Source organism: Anolis carolinensis, chromosome 6 (genome assembly GCF_035594765.1).
Source record: "Anolis carolinensis isolate JA03-04 chromosome 6, rAnoCar3.1.pri, whole genome shotgun sequence".
Lineage (NCBI taxonomy): Eukaryota > Metazoa > Chordata > Lepidosauria > Squamata > Dactyloidae > Anolis > Anolis carolinensis.
This window is the reverse complement of record NC_085846.1, coordinates 68,097,347-68,118,302: the sequence shown is the minus strand read 5'-3', so window position 1 is coordinate 68,118,302 and position 20,956 is coordinate 68,097,347.

Below are 20,956 nucleotides of genomic sequence, written 5' to 3'. Positions count from 1 at the left end.
TGAAAGTTTTCTGGGCTGTATGGCCATGTTCCAGAAGGATTCTCTCCTGAAGTTTTGCCCAAATCTATGACAGGCATCCTCAGAGGTGTGAGGTCTGTTAGAAACTAGGAAAGTGGGCTTTATATATCTATGGAAAGTCCAGGTTGGGAGAAAGAACTCTTTAATGGCCTTGCAGATTCAAAGCCTGGCTGCTTCCTGCCTGGGGGAATCCTTTTTTGGGAGGTGTTAGCTGGCCCTGATTGTTTCATGTCTGAAATTCCCCTGGTTAGAGTGTTGTTCTTTATTTACTGTCCTGATTTTAGATTTTAGTCCATTTGTTTGCTTGTTTGTCTGGTTGCATACTTCAAGTCACTTCTAGTGTGAGAGATACTGATGTGTCAATAGTATGCTGAAAAGCTTATGTCCCTCAATACCAGCATGAAGAGAGCTAACTGTTCAAACTGAAATGAAGAGGTTATATCTCAAGGGCTTATGGCAGTCATCACAGTGCTTATAAAACCTAATCTACAAAATCTTACTTCTGCAAAACACACACACACACAAAAAAACCTTCATACACTTCTACTAATCCAAACCTAATTGTTATCAAAATCCAGTTATATTATTCCCTTTTATCTTCCAAAGAAAAACCAAGGCTTCTCAATCTTTCACATATGTCACAACGGCATAGCAAAATGGTGCCCCTTATGTAAAGTGGCAAACAATTCAAACGTGTCTGAAGCTACAGCAGGATATGTTTATGCATCAGCACAGTGCTCAGCATGTGTCAAAATCAAGATTTTCTTTTGGGATTTTTAAAATATATATATTTGAGCCGTGGTTAGTTGAATCTGTGGACACAAAAGGCTGTCTGTAATTAAAAAAAAAGAAAAAAAAGTTACTTAGAGCCACCCTAAGCAATATTCCTGGATCTGGAGCTGATGTGCCCATTCTTTGAAAAGCATTGAAAATGAGTCCTATTTGGAAGGCGTTTGCATATTCTTTTCACCATTTAACTTGTAAATTTCAATTGACAAGAATTAGTTATTATATCACCCTTCAGTATAATTTAGCCAGACACCCAGCTGTTCATATTCCTGCACAGCTGTTAAAAAAATTCCAGCCTCCCAGGATGCGGAGACAGGGTGGTTTACTTTACAAAATGCATTAAATGATCTACAGAAATTTAAAGTTTAGTCACTGGATGACAATTGTTTCTCTTGTGCCGTTTTCCTGGAGTCTATAGCCTGGGGCATAAGAGCATGTTCATGTGATGACAGCTCCTGTGTGCTGATCTGGCATTTGCCTTGAGAAAACAAGGTTTCAACGGTTTCTCTGTGTAGTCTGGCATGGTAGTTGTTAGAGTGGTCCAGCATTTCTGTGTTCTTAAATAATATGCTGTGTCCAGGTTGGTTCATCAAGTGTTCTGCTGTGGCTGACTTCTGTGGCTGAGTTAGTTTGCAGTGCCTTCATGTTCCTAATCCAACCACAGATACATAAACCCCACATGCCTAGTTTCTAACATACCTCACAACCTTTGAGGATTTTTGCCATAGATGCAGGCAAAATGTCAGGAAAGAATGCTTCTGGAACATGGCCATACAGCCCGGAAAACTCACAGCAACCCATATGATACAGATATTGGGAAATCTTGCCATAGCCACTACATTTTGTCTTCAAACTCATACAATCACAAATAATATTATCTAGCCTGGAAAACTCATAGCAACCCTCTTCTGTTTGTAACTGGGAATTCTTCTTGGATTCTAGCCACTGGATGCCAATGAGGCATCAAATAAAAGAAAACATAAAGTGTGTCAGCTCACCACAGCCGCTCCTGAATGAACACACGAGACTCTCTGTGTTATCACCAGAAACTTTTACTGTAGGAAACATGAACATCAAAAAAGCCAAGAATGGGAGGCTCCGGCCAACCATCCTTTATATACCCTCCCCCTCATTTGAAAAGTCTCTTCCCGCTCAGCAAAACCCCGCGCAAATTCCCCGCCAAGTCCAGCAGCCGTTTCTTCTCCGAGTCCTGAGCCGCAGGTGTCTTATCAATGTCAGTGACCCTGAAACTCAGAGCCACATCCAGGCTCTAGTAGCAGGGTTCTGACATGGCGTCCTCCTCCCCTTCGTCCTGGAAGGAAAAGATTAAACACAACTATTGTTCTCCGCTGTCCAGAGTTCCTTTATACTTTTTTAACAGGCTGCAATGGAATACCGGGTGTACCTTTCCTAGGTCCTTGGGTAGCCTCAGCTCATAGGTCACTTCGTTTATTCTTTTTGCTACCCTGAACGGCCCTATATAGCGTGGAGCCAATTTTTTAGATGGGAACCCCAATTTCAGGTTTTTTGTGCTCAGCCAAACCAGATCCCCTTCGCCCAATTTGTCCCCCTCTCGGCGCCTACGATCGGCAAAGAGCTTGTACTTCTTTTGTGTTTCCCGCAATGCCTCCACCACGGTCTGCCACCCTTGCTTAATTTTGGCCGGCCATTCCTTGTCGGTCTGGCCCTCTCCTTCCTTCCACTCGGGTAGCCTGGGGAAAGGTGCCACCTCCTGTCCGTATACTATTTCGAATGGGGCACGACCTGTGGCCGAATGTACGGCCCCGTTAAAAGCCATCTCAGCAAACGGTAGAAGGTCCGCCCAATCATCCTGTCTATAATTGGTGTACATCCTCAAGAATTGGCACAGTGTTTGTTGGGTGCGTTCGACTCCCCCGTTGGTTGCGGGATGAAAAGCCGAGCTCAGGTTCCATTCTGCTCCTAACAGCTGTAAGAATTTTCCCCAAAATTTTGCAGTAAATTGGACTCCCCGGTCGCTAATTATTTTGTCGGGACACCCATGTAGGCGATATACATGCTTCACATACAAATCAGCAAGTTTTTCAGCTGAGGGGAGTTTCGGCAGGGCCACAAAGTGTGCCTGTTTTGAGAATAGGTCCAATATTGTCCAAATGGATCTGTGGCCTCTGCTGGGGGGTAGTTCGCCTACAAAATCCATGGCCACGCATTCCCATGGCCTCATGGGCTCCACCACCTTCTGCAATAGCCCCTGGGGCTTCCCCGGTGGTGTTTTTCCCTCTGCACATAATTCACACTGCGTGACGTACCCCCTGGCGTCTTTCCTCATTCCGGGCCACCAGCATTGTTTTGCCAACAGTTTAATAGTCCTGGTGGGGCCTAGATGACCCGCACCCTTGTTATCGTGGCACTTCCTTAACATTTCTCGTCTTAAACATTCAGGAATATACAATTTCTTATTTACAAACACCAAATCCCCACACAATTCTCCCTTTTCCTTGTTAGTTTGTAACCATTTGTCCATTCCATACGCTCGCTTCAACTCTTCCTCCCATATTTCTCCTCCCCCCGTGGAAATGGCAGTACGTTTGTTTTCTTTGGCCGCTTGTGCTCGAGTTAGTACTGCCAGGCCCCACTGCTTATCTAGGAACAGGCTCCCTTCAGATTCCTGAATTCCTCCCCCGTGCTGAGGCATCCGAGAGAGAGCGTCAGCGAGTATGTTATGTTTCCCCTGGAAGAATCTGAGTCTGAAATCAAAACGGCTGAAATATTGGGCCCATCTAATTTGCTTCGCTGATAGTTTACGAGGGGATCTTAGATACTGTAAATTTCTATGATCAGTCCACACCTCAAACGGTGTTCCACTTCCTTCCAGAAAGTGTCTCCAGCACTCTAGTGCTTTTAGAATCGCTAAGGCTTCTCTCTCCCAAATCGGCCAGTTTTTTTCTGTATCGCTAAACTTTTTTGACAGATAGCCACATGGCTTCAGGTTCCCCCCCTCGTCTTTCTGCAGCAGAACTGCCCCATATGCCCGGTCTGACGCATCGCAATGTAGTACAAAGGCCTTAGACATATCAGGGTGCTGTAGGACAGGTTCCTCAGTAAAACGCTTTTTAAGGGCTTCGAAAGCTTCCTGGCATTCTATTGTCCATGTCAGTTTGGCCCCTGGGGCCTTCACTTTGGCTGTTTCTCCCCTGCCTTTAGTTTTTAACAAATCCGTTAATGGCAAAGTGAGGCGCGCAAAGTCCTTGATAAATGTTCTATAGAAGTTTGCGAACCCTAGGAAGGATTGCAGCTGCTTCCGTGTTTTGGGGGCTTCCCACCCCCTCACGTCTTCCACCTTCGCAGGGTCCATCGCCACTCCCTGGGAGGAAATCCTATACCCCAGAAAGTCTATCTGGTCTTTATTGAACTCGCACTTGGCAAGCTTCGCATACAGTTTCGCTTCCCTCAACTTTTGTAGGACTTCCCTGACTAGTTCTACGTGTTGTTCCTTAGTTCGAGACATTATCAATATGTCATCTAAAAAAATAAAGACTCCCTTGTACAACAATGGATGCAATACTTCGTTGATTAATTGCATGAACGCGGCCCCTCCCCCGCACAAACCGAAGGGGAGCACACGATAATTGAATAATCCGAATGCGCAGGAGAAGGCCGTCTTCCACCTGTCCTCTGGTTTGATCTGCAATTTATGGTAGGCCTCAATTAAGTCCAATTTAGTGAATATCTGTCCTTCCGATAACTGGGCGATCAAGTCCTTCACTAAGGGTAGGGGGTATTTATTTACAGTACTGATTGCATTTAGGCCCCTGTAGTCAATGCAGAGCCTCAGCGTTTGGTCCTTTTTCCGCCTGAACAACACAGGCGCCCCTAGAGGGGAATTTGAAGGCTCTATGAAACCCCTCGCTAGGTTTTTATCAATGTATTTTCTCAGTTCCTCCTTTTCCCTAGCTGACATCGGGTATATTTTTGCCTTGGGAAGCTCTGCTCCTGGGACTAGCTCTATTTTCACTTCAACTCTCCGCTTCGGTGGGAAATTGTCTGCTTCCTTCTCATCAAACACGTCCACAAAATCCCGATACTCTGGGGGTAATTTATCTGCCAGTTCTGCTATTCTGATAGAGTCTTCCTCCCCCCTTTTCCCTGGCTCCCTCTCAACTTCCTGGCTCCCTTCTTCCAAATTCATCCTGAAGATCATGCTCTTATCCTCCCAGTTGATTTGCGGGTTGGCCTGCCCCAGCCACGGCATGCCTAGTATAACATTATAGCTGGCTATTTGTGATATCACAAATGACACCTTTCCTTCCCAACTCCCTATCTTACACTTTACATCTTCGGCACTGTACTTAGCTAACGATCCCGATGCTGTGGATCCGTCCAACTGCGAAAAAGCTATTGGGGATTCTAGGTTCGTTCTTTCGCATCCCAATCCCTCGGCTAATTCAGGGGAGATGATGTTCCTGGAACATCCACAATCCACAAATGCTTTGCAGGTTGCTTGTTTGCTGCCATTTTCAAGCTGAATGGGGACCACTATCATAGCTTTGTCCTGACTTACCAACCCCCCCGAGTGGTGCCTCATCGGTGGTTCTTCCTCGGCGCGTTTTCCTGCCACGGCTCTGGGTTTGGGCTGGCCTCCGCCTTCCCCTTTTCTCTGCCAGCACTCGGCAGCCCTGTGGCCCAACCGGCCGCACACGAAGCAGCCACTCCTGCTGGCGCTCACGTTCCCTGTCGGCTCCGTTCTCCTCCCGGCTGGGGTTGATCCCTCCTTCCGGCTCCCCTCTTTCATCTGCGGCCGCTGCTGTAGCCCTCCTCGGTGCCTCCTCGCCTGGGCCAGCGATGTCTCGACGCGCCCCGCCAGCTGAATCCATCCGCGCAGTGTGTCAGGCTCATCACGATGCACCGCCCAGGAGAGGATCTCCCGCCTGAGACCCTCTTTGAAGAGTTCTATCTTTGTTACTGCAGACCATTCCGGCACCTTTTCGGCGAGGCATTGGAACTCCTCCGCATACTCAGATACCGACCTCTGCCCCTGGGAGACGGTCTTCAACTTCTCCCTCGCCCGGATCTGCTCCAGTGGATCTCGGAAACGGGTCTCCAGGGCCCCCATAAAGCGTCGGAGTGACCCCAGACATGGGTCGCGCCGCGCGTGCAGCTGAACGTACCAGCTGGCCGCTCCCCTCTTCAACACTGCACCAATGGCCCGTATCCGGCTGGATTCCGTTCTAAAAGTGTGAGCATTGTCCTCCATATAGCCCCTCACCGTGGTCAGGAAAAAATCCAGTTCAGAGGACTCTCCCCCAAACTCGATCCTTAGTTCCTCTCGTCTCGGTAGGGGTCCCTGTGGTGGCAATCCCCAATTCTCCGCCCGTCGCAAGCCCCCTTGCGGACCAGTGGGCCCCGCTGCTGCTTCTCTTGGCCCTGTGCCACGCCCGGCATTCGCCAGGGGCACCAGGGTCTCAGCTGGGAGCGTAGCTGGGATTCTCGGAGGTTTTTCCCCTTCGTCGTCACTCTCCTCCACCCGCGTCAGGCTTGTTTGGGTCTTGGGCCGGGCGCCGGGCTCCTTTCGTATTTCCCTTCCCTTCGGTGCTGGGAGGTCTGCAAAGCCCTGGCTGCTTCCCACGCTCACGTCCCACATTGAGCCAGCCCGAAGTTCCCTTCCTCTCTCTGGCTCCGCCAAAAACGCCAGGCGCTCCATCGCCCTCGACATCACTGCCAGGGTGGTCTCCATCGCCGACATCCTCTCCTCCAGAAACACCATCCTTTGTGGGCCTGGGGAAGGTGAACCTTCCTCTCCTCCGGTGCTGTCTCCCCGCACCACTCCACGCCTCTGGGTTACCCCATTTGGCTGGGCATAAGCGGTGGATGACGCCAGGGCCGCCAGCTGGTGGAACTCAGCGTCCGGCTCGGGAGTGGCCCTTTCCGACCTTCCTCCTCCTGCGCCCAAGAGCTCTTCATCCTCCACTTGCATGTTACACCTCACCGCTACAGCGGGATGGTGTCCGTATTCTTGGCTTAGTGTCAGCTCACCACAGCCGCTCCTGAATGAACACACGAGACTCTCTGTGTTATCACCAGAAACTTTTACTGTAGGAAACATGAACATCAAAAAAGCCAAGAATGGGAGGCTCCGGCCAACCATCCTTTATATACCCTCCCCCTCATTTGAAAAGTCTCTTCCCGCTCAGCAAAACCCCGCGCAAATTCCCCGCCAAGTCCAGCAGCCGTTTCTTCTCCGAGTCCTGAGCCGCAGGTGTCTTATCAATGTCAGTGACCCTGAAACTCAGAGCCACATCCAGGCTCTAGTAGCAGGGTTCTGACAGTGGCCTACCAGTGAAACATGTATTATGTATTATTCATTCATGCAAAATTAAGGTAGATTTAGAGGTTTGATTGTACAAATAAAATTGCTACTATCTGTCATGCATATCCCAGTGCTTTTTTTTTATACTATGAAAGCAATGCAAGTCCTGAATTAAGCAGATGTTCGGCTTATAAAGCTCACCAATTCAGCAGCTGGTCGCATTAGGAATTCAGCAGAATTTAATATAAAGAGGTATGGAAATTAGCAGCGAAAATCATATGCGTCTGAAATTAGCTTTTCAAAGCACGAGCTGTCATGCTCTGTTTGTGCGGTAGGAATGTATTTTTCACTAAGGTGCTGTGCAGATAAATTATAGCCTTAGATACACCAAAAGCTTTAAGTAAAACACAGTCATAGATAAAATGTTTTTTCCCCAAATTTAAATTCAGCTCAATTTTAAACACACCAAATATTTTTAAGAACACCTGAAAGCAATGAGAATATTCTTAGACTATCAGCCCAATAAACTCTTGTGCCGGCTGAACTGCTGACCTGAAGGCTGGTGGTTTGAATCCGCGAGATGGGGTGAGCTCCCATCTGTTAGCTCTAGCTTCATGCGAGGACATGAGAGAAGCCCCTCACAGGATGGTAACACATCCAGGTGTCCCCTGGGTAACGTCTTTGGAGACGGCTGATTCTCTCAAACCAGAAGTGACTTGCCTCAATTTGCTTCTGACATGATAACAAAAAAAATGGATATGGATTTACTTAAAAGTAAAGGCCAGTGATTTTAGTGAAATATATTTCTATGTGATTGTGTTTGGAATTTTTGCTTCCATTTAGCATTTTGAGCTTTCCCTTTACCCACAAAAAATTATGCATTATTTAGTAAAATCTGAAACCATTACAGCATTACCTCCCATTTTCATATGGCAATAAAACAAAGAACTCATTATAATGTGTGCTATTGCTTTGGTTCTATTTATTAAAACTGCTCCAGAGATGCACAGCATATAGCAATTTTAAATGAGTATTTTCCCATTTTGCATTTAATCTTAACACAAACATGCAGACAGAATATAGATGCATACAGATCCTTGGATTTAAAACAGGGATAAACCAACTTGGATTATGTTTTGGGCTCTGCGTATTCTGGTAGAATTATGGCCCTAGCAGGACTTGGGAATAAAGGATACCTTCCTACATTCTCGAATAAGAAAATTAAAATGTTAGCAGATGGTTGGGTCTAGCCATCACTTCCTTTATGCTTTTGTATTCAGAGCTTCTTCTTCTTTTAAGCAAAACATTTCTACTTTATGCCCAAACCAATGTCTACCTGGCTGGATCAGCAAATCTAAGCAGCAAATATTCCCTGAATATCAACAATAGGGAACTTGGATCAATTTCAACATTCAAATCAACAAAGTGATTCTATTGTAAGAGTTCATTTCTATGCTGCAGCTGCACTAACAGAAATGCAGGAGGCAGCCCACAGAATCTACATGATAAAGTGTCCTATTTCTTATTATGCTTTTTTTTAAAAGGCAAGTTTGGGAATTCAGATGCATGCTTCTTGCCAACAAAACTCAAGGAGTTGAAACAGCCTTAGGCTACAGTCTTAAACATGATAACCTAGTAATATTTGCTTCAGAATAATAACACTGTATAGAAAATCTTTCTCTTTAAAATAAACAAGGCTGCAAACACCCTGAGAGCAGCATCTCTCACTAGAGGGCACTAAGACGTAGAGAATCAAGAAAAATGTTGTCAATATGTCCAATAGGACTGCAGTCCATGCAGAGTGGGTGAGGGAGGAGAGTCCAAATTCAGGACAGAGGCCTCCATTCCACATCAACTTTGGTCTCATGAACCATGGGTAATAATAATAATAATAATAATAATAATAATAATAATAATAATAATAATAATAATAATAACAACTGCAAAAAGCCACCCTACTGGGATCTGCGCGCATCATCCGAAAATACATCACACAGTCCTAGACACTTGGGAAGTGTTCGACTTGTGATTTTGTAATACAAAATCCAGCATTTCTATCTTATTTGCTGTGTCATAATAAAATTATTATTATTATTATTATTATTATTATTATTGACACAACAACATAGTATGACACAGCAAACAAGATAGTTGCTTGTTTGCTGTGTCATAATAAAATAATAATAATAATAATAATTATTATTATTATTATTATTGACACAATGACATAGTATGACACAGCAAACAAGATAGATATGCTGGATTTTGTATCACAAAAATCACAAGTCAAACACTTCCCAAGCATTTAGGACTGTGTGTTGTTGTTGTTGTTATTTTTCTCCCAAATGGATTAAAAACAAAAATTGCACAATGCAGGAGCACAACGCCATCCCCCCAACCCAAGCAAATAAAAAAACCCAAGACATTGCATAAACACATTACATAGACCATAAAAATAAGCCTAATAAACAATGACATCCTTATTATTAAAAATCCCTGGGCCTCAGGCCACTGAGGTTGTCCTTAAAACATTGTACTAAAAAAGCATGAAGCTCCAAATGTTTGGCTGAGACTGAGATAGTCTGCTTATTACAAGTTGTCAGGGAAGGCCTGCTTCCATAAAAAGGTTTTAACCTGGGAGCGAAAGGCCAGTAATAAGGAGGCCAAGCACACCTCTTTGGGGAAGGAGGTTCAGAGCCATGGGGCCACCACTGAAAAGGCCCTCTCGGTCGTTTCCACCAACCGTACTTGTGACAGTGTTGGGACCAAGAGAAGAGCCTCTCCTGATGATCTCAGGGTTCATGCGGGCTGATAGGAAGAGATGCGGTCCCTCAAATAGGCTGGGCCCGGACTGTTTAGGGCAGCACCTTGAATTGTGCCTGGAAACAAACTGGTAGCTGCTTCAGGAGTGTGGTCGTTCTTTCCCTATATCCAGCTCCCTTGAGCAGTCTAGATGCTGACCTTTGCACCAGTTGAAGTTTCCGAACACTCTTCTGGTGCAGCCAGAAGAGCGCATTACAGTAGTCTAGTCTAGATGTGACTAAGGCATGTACTACCATGGCCAGATTGGGTTTTTCGAGATATGGGTGCAGCTGGTGCACAAGGTTTAACTGTGCAAAAACCCTCCCAGCCACCTCTGACACCTGGGCCTCCAGGGAGAATTTAGCGTCCTAGGACGTTTTCACCCTGTCTATTGGACAGAGTCCCACACCAGCCATCACACGATGTCATGTGACCTCCTGCAGAAGCCCCACCCTGAACTGGAGTGAAAGTATCACTGGATACTTTCCCCACAACACAGGAGGATTGCCGGCTCCAATGGATCCAGCACGGGTCTTCTCCGGGAGGGTGAGGACAGATTTGCCCCACTGCCCCTCTCCTTTTGCCATGATGCCAGCAAAGTGGGATGGTTTGCCTGGCCTTCATGATGAGGTCCCAAATAAAATAGGCACCTAATTGAAGGTGGGAGGAATGCACCACCTACCAGAAGAAACAGTAGCACTTGCTCTCAGTATTGTCCATATTGCACAATTTTAGATACTTTAATAGACAGAACTAATACTGCATTTCATGGGACTGTGCTGGAGAATTCCCGATCTCACAAAATTACACCTACCAAGGATAATGGAAAATGGGGGCTATGGGTCCTTCTGGTTTGCAGCATAGCCACTGATGTACTCTTTGAGTACAGCCTTGCAACCAGGTATGGATCAACCTGACAGTATTGCCATATTTTCTAAATATAATCAATTTGCTAATCAAAATATCATAGGGGATTTTATCTAATGCTTTGCTGAAATCCAGATAAACGACATAGCATTCCTAGCATTTACCAAATTATTGATCTGATTGGGAAAAAGATATAAGATCAGTTTGACAGGATTTGTTCTTGACAAACCCTTGTTGGCAACTACTGATCACTGCATAGCTTTCTGTTACTGAGGTCAGTCTGTCTGGTCTGTGACATCCCTTTTTTCTGCTTATGTGCAAGGACCTCTGGGACTTCTATGTCTTCATGCAATAGAGGTGAGTGCAATGATAGCATGCCTTTGGCTGAGGAGCAATGTAATCATTCTTCCACTTTTGTAGATTTGATTATTCACAGATTTGATTAAAAATCTTCTTCTCGGGAGTCTCTAGGTCCGCTCGTGTGACCTAGGGAGAATGCCTTTCCAGGAAACTCTTTGTTCTCCAATGCACTTCTATGCTCAGTTTCCAACATAGAAGACATGCGGGAAGACCTTAGAAATTACTAGGTGTTCTCTCCGTTAAAACAAATATTTCCTTTATTCACGGTTTTTCACTTTCATGGGGGTCCTGTGCCTCTAGCTCTAGAGAATATATATAGGGCTGATTATACAGTACACTTATTCCATCTGGGGCAGTTGTCCTCTTCAAAAGATATGCACGTGGCATGATAAGGGAGGGAGGTGACAGCTAGCCAGTCAGATCAGCCAATTCAACCCTGACTATCCATGAGGTGACAGATGTTGCAGCCAGACTACCCTCATTTCTCAGCCTCTTGGCTATTATCATGTAATATCCAAGCTTAACAGCATAAACATATTTTCTCTATTTTGCAGAAGGGCATTAGGCTAAAGGCTCAGCAATTCAGAAAGCTGCGGGAAATTCTTCCAACTCTGCTTCTGATTGGCTCCAGCAAATCTCACAAGATCTGACCAATAGATAAATGGATACAAGGAAATAGGTTTCTATATATATCCTCGGATGTTAACTACACTTTAAATTCAGAGATAAATATATATATTGCTCCAAGCAATGTAGCTTACATTTTCAAGCTCCTCTGGACCTCCAGGGCCTGGTCATGTGTAACCTTCCTGTCTGCCCCCATTTGTGGGGACCCAGTGTGGTGCAGGTGAAACATCAATGAGTTATCTATTTTATTGGCCTTGAACTACAATTTCATTCATTTCATTTAAAGAGGTGAAAGAACAGTGAAAGATATGAAATATATTAACGCTTATCTCCCACCTGTAGGAGGGTAGCATTACAGTTATTTGTACCCATTACGTCTTCCTAAGTGAATTGCATAGCTTAAGACCCTACAGCCATATGTCATCTGAGCACATGCTAGTAAATCTGAAATCCCTGTATTTAACATGAACATGGGCATGATAAAAATGAACTTTAATAGATTAAAAAATAGGGAAGAACCTTTAGATCAACAAAGTTATGTTATACATTTACTTAAAGTCTGAGAACTCCGGCTGCAGAAAACCTGATACAGTATTTAGAAGGGTGAAAGAAGGAATACTGTTATCATGGAAAATAACTATTATCTATATGTATTTTAACTATGATTTTTAAAAATACCATTGATGTTTAATTCTGTAATGTTTGTATATTTGTAGATTTTAAATTGTATTGAAATGTTTTTAATGTAAGCCACTTTGAGTCTCCTTGTAAAAAGAAAAAGTGGGATATAAATAATAATTATAATTATTTCTCGCAGACTGGTCCAGGAAGGTGGTTTTGGTGGAGTTCTGCTTGATCTCATGGCTGGTGGGATGTGGGGTCCCACAGGGTTCATCTTTATCCCCAATGTTATTTAACATCTACCTGAAACCACTGGGAGAAATCATCTGGAGTTTTGGAGTTAGGTATCATCTATCTGCGGATGATGCTCAACTCTACTACTCCTTTTCACTTAATGCTAGGGAAGCTACCCTGCCCTTGAACCATTGTCTGAAAGCAGTGATGGACTGGATGAGGATGAACAAGTTGAAGCTCAATCCAGACAAGATGGAGGTACTACTGGTGTGTTGGAGGAGGGATTTGGGAACGGCATTTCAACCTGAGCTGGATGGGGTTGCACTCCCCCCTGAAATCTCAGGTGCACAGTTTGGGCATCATCCTAGACTGCTTTAAACCTGGAAGCCCAGGTGGCGGTGGTGACTACATCGGCCTTCGCACAACTAAAGCTTATGCACCAACTGCGCCTGTTCCTGGAGATTCTGGACCAGGGCCTCAGTGGTGCAGGCATTGGTTACATCCAGATTGGAATATTGCAACATGCTCTGCCTAGGTCTGTCCTTGAAGAATGTCTGGAAATTGCAGTTTGTTCAGAGAGCAGCGACTAGATGTCTGATGAGTGCAGACTTCAGGGAGCATACTACGCCTACCCTGAAGCAGCTCCATTGGTTGCCTGTCCGGTTCCAGGCTCAATTTAAGGTGCTGGTCATCACCTATAAAGCCATATACAGCTTCGGTCCAGCTTATCTTGAGCACCATTTTCACTGTTACATCTTAGAGCAAGCGGGGAAACTCGAATCAACACATGAGCTCCTGCCAATATGTGCAGTTCTAGCCCTCTGGAACTCCCTCCCTGAAGAACTAAGTGCTGGGCTGTTCCATCTTTGCTCAGCTTTATGAAAGGGGTCAATATGCTCTTATTTAACAAGGCCTTTAATTGAGCCATGGCAGGATTTGGGGATTTTATGATCAGGAGGGAGGAGGGATACATGGGGGAGGACGTTATGGTTCTAACTGAAATGTAGGATTTTATTGATTGTTGTTTTATCATGGTTTGATCTATTTTGTTCTCCTGATTGAAGGATTTGAATGTTTGTATTCTATTTGTAAGCCACCTTGGGTCCGTGTTGCAGAGAAAGGCGGGATAGAAATATCCTAAATAAATATAATAATAGTAATAACAACAACAACAACAACAACAACAACAACGACTTTATTTTTGTACCCCACGTCCATCTCCCCGAAGGGACTTGGGGCGGCTTACATGGGACAAGCCCAATCAACATAGTTAAAGTATAAAATATGAACATACTAAGTACATACATGGTACATAGAAGTGCATAAACAATAACATAAATATAAATAAATAAATAATAATATCATGCAGCCCTTTGGATTTTAAACGAACAAAAATCCTTTGTTACCTTTATTTTATACTGCAGAATTATGGTACTTTAATTTCCATGGTTCCATCCTATGAAATTCTGGGATGGGAGAAGTCTAAACAGAGATCTTCTCTAGTGCCTCGCCAAACTACAAATCCCAGGATTCAACAGGAGTTGGCCATGGCAGTTGAATCATAGTACTATAATTGTCTAGTATCGAAGGGCCCAAGGATGATCACCCCATCTTTATTTTGACACTAGTTACAAAAATATTCAGAATTTTAGAAAATAAATAAAATGATCTAGCATATATCCAGCATCTAAATTAAAGGCATGAATAGTGTGATCCTTTAAGAGAAATCCTATGCAGCACTTGGGAGACTCCAACTGTCCCCCAAAAGTGTCCTGTTTTGCCCTAGAAACAGCTTTATAACAAGGGTCAATGCAACTAAAGAAAGCTTTACTTTGACAAAATGATATTGATGTAACAAACAGCACCAAGGGAGAAGAAGGTGAATCCTAAAAGCAAAGCGAAAAGTTTTACATCAGATATGAAACAAGAGTATTTGGCAAAAGGTCTTTGTGAGGCACTTCACAGACGCTGGAGCTGCAAGACAGGAAACCAGAGCACAGAAGCACAAAGTAGAATGGTTGCTGCCAGCATTGACTACTTGCTTTATGGCTGATTTATAGCCCCCAGCTCCCAGCAAAGGTGTTCCTAGGGTGAGGTCTGATTGCTCAGCATTCTTGCAGCAATTCTCGCTGACCTTCTCCTTTCTTCTTTCTCCCTTCGGGGTTCCTGAAATGTAGGAACCAGCAGTATGTTTTCCTCACCCTTTTCTTCCTTCTCAACACTTGGCCCCGAATCCCCAACTCCTACATCTTCAGCCTCCTGTTCTACCTCCTCCTCAGAAGAAGAGGAGCATATAACAAAAAGCTTCAGCATCCCCTAAATGTTTAAGCAGCAAGCACATTTATTGGGTTGTTGTATGTTTTCCGGGCTGTATTGCCATATTCCAGAAGTATTCTTTCCTGACGTTTCGCCCACATCTATGGCAGGCATCCTCAGAGGTTGTGAGATATGGAGAAACTAAGCAAGGAAGGTTTATATATATATATATATATATATATATATATATATATATATATATGTGGAAAGTCCAGGGTGAGAGAAGAACTCTTGTCAGTTGGAGGCCAGTTTCACAACATTCACACTGGCCTCCAACTGACAAGAGTTCTTCTCTCACCCTGGACTTTCCACAGATATATATAAACCTTCCTTGCTTAGTTTCTCCATACCTCAAAACCTCTGAGGATGCCTGCCATAGATGTGGGCAAAACGTCAGAAGAAAATACATCTAAAACATGGCCATATAGCCCGGAAAACATACAACAACCCTGTGATCCCAGCCATGAAAGCCTTCGACAACACATAGCACATTTATTGATCAAAAATCCCCAGGCAGGGCAGATTGCACTTAACAATGTCTCCTACAGCCCTGTCCCAATAAAGGCTCCAAATGACCCTTCCTGACATTGTGTCACTTTTGATGTCACCCAAAATGACTGTTGTAACACTGTGACCCTTGGAGCTCTGCTGCTGCAGCTCAAAATAGTATAGTGTTGCCCTCCAAGAGAGAGCCTATCCCAGTCTATATGAGCCTGTGTTTACTAGACTTTTCAACATGATTAAGACACATAGACACGTTTTGATTTTAGTAGTATTTCGATTGCAGGTAGACACAGTGGAAACAACAGATAGAGCTTCACACTTGCCCTAGGCCAACGCATGAGATCCTTCAAAGGTGGCAACCTTGATAAAGGTATTCACATTTTGATAGATAAATCTGTCAGTTTTGTTTTTTGCATGCATCCACATTTTCTAAAACAAATAAAATTTTCCATACTGAATATAAAGAAATGTGAGCTTCTTCATATATAAATTAAGCTGAAATTCTCACCCATTCATTCTATGGAGGTGGGTGGAAATATCAGTGGATGCAGCTGAATGCCTTATTCTGTAGGGAACTGTACTCTAGTATTTGTGGGTTTCCCACTTTCTCCTTTAATCATACCTGATGTCAAGTACAATATCAGGTTTTGATCTGAAGTGTATCTGTTAACTTCAGACTGATAATGAGAAGTGGGATGAACGTTGTGACAGCTGTCAAGTGTCAAAGAAAACTTTAAATCTTCACTCTGTCTCATGATTCAGCAATCTGGCTCTGTTCCAATCTCAGATGTCTTTCTGTAACAGCTTCATCTCACTGTCATTCTTTCGAGAAACTTTGTCTATGAAACAGTGAGTCAGAATCTCAGCACGTGAAAATCTCCCTTTCAACATGAATGCATAATAAGGGAGTTGAAAAGGAGCAGAACTTGGGAAAATATTTGAGGTGGATGACTCCCATTTCCCAGAATGGTCCCACCAGCTAAGCCAGTGACATCAACAGACCTATTCAGTCATATATGTACAGGTCACCTGTTTGCAAGATGCTTCATCCAAGCCCTGGTCCCTGATTTTCAATATAGGAATGCCCTACTGCTTGGTACTGTTGTAAGGGTCTAAAAATGTAGAAAGGAATGACAGCACTACACATTTTGCAGTCTAAGATAGAACAGCAAATAGCGTCCACCCACTGACACTCAAAGTCTGCCAAGTTATTTTGGCACATACAACAGTGTTCGTACTCACAATATGAATTCCACAATAATAATTTAAATAACTTCCTGCATTACTAGGATGCACAATTTGCTACCCAAACATGACACCCATAATCTACTGCCTGAAGCAATGGCGTGCAATACACATGTGCCATTCCCTGCCCACAGCAGAGGTTAGAAGGAATTAGCGCTAGTTCTTGGAATGATACATGGGCGAGAATTTATAACCATGTGTTTACCTTCCATACTTTAATCAATTGAACTCAGAAGGTGCGCTAGCTCATCATTTGGGAGTGACTGTACAGTATTTCAATGCCGCAGTGCCGCTTTTCTCCATTTCTGATTTACAGTCTGCTGTTTTATCACATTGTGGCTACTGTATTAAAAATAGGACTGCCACATTTTTATGTATTTATTAAGCAAATTAAATCAATCTGGCTACATTTTATTAATAACATTTAAATATTAAACTAATGAATGCAGGTCTCTAAAAAAACCTCCTAAGTGATGTGCTAAGTGTTAAGTAGTATCTCACTATATCAGTGGTTCTCAAGCTGTGGGTCCCCAGGTGTTTTGTCATACAACTCCCAGAAATCACAGCCAGTTTACCAGCTGTTAGGATTTCTGGGAGTTGAAGGCCAAAACACCTGGGAACCCACAGGTTGAGGATCACTGTACTAGATAGTAGTGGGAAAGTGCTATAACTTAGTGGTACGGTACATGTTTTGTTTGTGCAAGATCTCAACTTCCATATTACCTCCACATAGGACTGGGAACGATTCCTATTCTATCATTCAGATGAGATTTGAATTCACAGTTCATGTACTGCACATGTACATCCAAAAAAAAAAAAAACCAACATATTCAGTGAGAGCCATGTTGACCATACAGAAAAATACAACTAGTGCTAAAATTTGTTGATCTGGGAGGAATTGCTTAAGTTAAGCAAGGTGTTCAGCATTTGAAGGATGTGGATGACTCCATTGAGCAGCTGAACATTTTCAGATTTCCTTCAGGAATAACTATCTAGTGTGTATTGACATATTGTAAGATCTGTCCCTTACAAATGGTTGAACACCATGAGTGCTATCAATAAGGTAAAGGTAAAGGTTTTCCCCAGACATTAAGTCCAGTCATGTCCAACTCTGGGGGTTGGTGCTCATCTCCATTTCTAAGTCAAAGAGCCTGTGTTGTCCGTAGACACTTTAAAGGTAATGTGGCCGGCATGCATGGAGCGCTGTTACCTTCCCACCAGAGCGATACCTATTGATCTACTCACATTTGCATGTTTTTGAACTGCTAGGTTGGCAGAAGCTGGGGCTAACTATGTGGGCTCACCCCACTCCCTGGATTCGAACCACCGATCTTTTGGTCAGCAAGTTCAGTAGCTCAGCGGTTTTACCCGCTGCGCCGCTGGGGGCAATGCACATCCCATTTAACATCTGAATGACTTTTAATATTTCTGATTCTTTAGATATAATAATTAAATATTTCTGCATGAAACAGGGATTGCATACATTGTTGCACAGAGAACAGCCTTAACTTGGTATGTATTTTTAGAAACTGAAGCAGGCAATGGGGAAGGTAAGAGCAATCAAAAATCTAGTTGCTTTTTTTCTGTTGAAACAGCCTTTTGCATTAATTCTGCTGGGAGACCTTCAGACTGATAGTGGAAAGGTCTATGATTACATTCTAGATTCCTGCCACGAGACATTTTCCTTCAGGAGAGTTGTAGTAATGAACTGTGACCAGAGAAAATGGAAAGTTGGGGGAAGGAAAAGCTAGCATGAATCAAGGAAGAGATATATAAATAAAAAATGGAGGGGAGCAGGGAGAGAGAAAAGACTATAAACCATTGACACCTTCAATCCATGATCCAAATTGTTGAGCAATGGTTTTACACGTATACACCAGATAAGACAACATGATGTGGTTTGAGTCTTGGACTACAACTCTGAACAACATATTTGAATCCCTACTTAACCATTAAAATCCACAGGGTAATCTTGGGCAAGAAAACCCACTGTGACTTCGCTCAGAAAACCCTACTGTTGTTGTTGTTGTTGTTGTTGTTGTTGTTGTTGTTGTTGTTGTTACCATCTCAATGTTGTCTCTCAATTGACCCAATTTGCACTGCCTTGGAAATATCACTTCTGATTCCCACTGCTAGCTCAGCCAATACAACTGCAAGACATTGGTGGCCGAGAGAGTGGGAGGCAAAGCCAGCAGAGAGCAAGAAGTGGCTGTCAAGAGATGAGGCATGTCTGCAGCAGCCCGAAAATGCAAAGAAGCCACATGAGCCAGGAGTGCAAGGCAATGGCAATGAAGAGCAGCTAGTGGTGGCAGTGGTGGCAAGAGGCAAGAAAGTGTGCCTTCTGGTCTCCAGACTGTTGCACCATCATCTAGTCACCATTGCCATCTCCTCCACTTTCTTCTCTTTGCTGCCTTTGCCTACTGCTCTCTCAACCACTATGCTCCTGTTCCTGCAATTGTAATGGCTGAGTTAGCAGTCAGAGTCAGTAGTGGCACTTCCATGGCAGTTGTAAGATGCACCTTGTTTTTGCAGATATGTATATGGGGGAAAATGTGCCTTCTAATTGAAATACAGTAATTGAATGCTAAAGTTAAGATTGTGCTATCATATATCCCTTTTGTAAGTAAAAGCTGTACAGTGAAAGACACTGTTTCTGCATTTTTGGAGCCTCCAAGTCCTGCTTTCTCCTATGTCCTGTGTGTGTTTTCATTCACTCAGTCATCTCCAACTCTTCATTACCTCACGGACCAGCTCACGCCAAAGCTTCTTGTCAGCCATCGCCACCCCCAGTTTCTTCAAGGTCAAGACAGTCACTTCAAGGATGCCATCCATCCATCTTGCTCTTGGTTGGCCTCTCTTCGTTTTTCCTTCCATTTTCCTCAGCATCATGATCTTTTCCAAACTTTCCTGTCTTCTCATGATGTGGCCAAAGTACTTCATCTTTGCCTCCAATATTCTTCCTTCCAGTGAGCAGTTGGGCATTATTTCCTGGAGTATGGACTGGTTGGATCTTCTTGCGGTCCAAGGCACTCTCAGGATTTTCCTCCAACACCAAAGTTCAAAAGCATCTATCTTCCTTCGCTCAGCCTTCCTTATGATCCAGCTCTCGCATCCATAGGTTACTATGGGGAGTACCATTGCTTTAACTATGTGGACCTTCATTGCCAGTGTGATGTCTCTGCTTTTCTCTATTTTGTCAAGGTTGGCCATTGCTCTCCTCCCAAAAAGTAGACGTCTTCTGATTTCCTAGCTGCAGTCTGCATCTCCAGTGATCTTCACACCTAGAAATATAAAGTCTGTCACTGCCTCCACGTTTTCTCCCTCTATTTGCCAGTTATCAATCAGTCTGGTTGCCATGATCTTGGTTTTCTTGATGTTTAACTGCAACCCACCTTTTGCACTTTCTTCTTCACCTTGGTGATAAGGCTCCTCAGCTCCTCCTCACTTTCAGCCATCAGAGTGGTATCATCTGCATACATAATGTTGTTAATGTTTCTTCCAGCAATTTTAACTCCAGCCTCCTAAGTCCTGACCCTCCTTTAAAAATTTTGGCCCACAAAAATGAACAATTGGGGGAACAATGGTGAAGTGGATAACTAGGACTGTGGATAAAAGGAGATGTGCCCAGCGAGCTCATGCTAAACCAAATGGGCCAGGTTGAAGACAAGCCAGAGAGGTTTATTCAATTCAGCCAAAAGGGATGCAAGTACAAGTAGATGCTTCAAAATGCACAAGTATAAAATATACAAAGAAAGCAAGATGTCTTGTACAGTTTGACAACTATTTAAAACCACCACTCCCTTCCCTGGTTGGGTGAAAGAGGGGCTGGTCTTGATCCGCACCCTGATCATCGCCTCCAGGTGGGGATTCTGCAGGGAAATGACAGCTTGGAATTGACTGGTTGAAGGACCAATCAGCTGGTGGCACATACCTCCCCCCCCCCCCCCCGAGAGGAGGTGTCATTTGCAAAGACAATGTTAAAGAAATGATAATGCGCTTTTGATTAGTTCAACTGTTCAGTTTTGTGTTTGAGAAAGATAGGGGCTTCCGCAGACAAAGGCACAAGACTCCTAAAACAAAAGTTAATGATCTTTGGCAATCAATGGGTGGGCTGTCAATAAAGAGGTTTCACAAATGTATACACTCTGAGCTTCTGTTTCCACTGTCAGCAATCTCTCCGCCTCAAGTGGACCATTTATCTAGACAAATAATTCTGGGCTTATCTGGGCTAACAGGGGAAACTGTATCCATCTCTACAAACAAGAACAAATGGATTTTTGATTATTG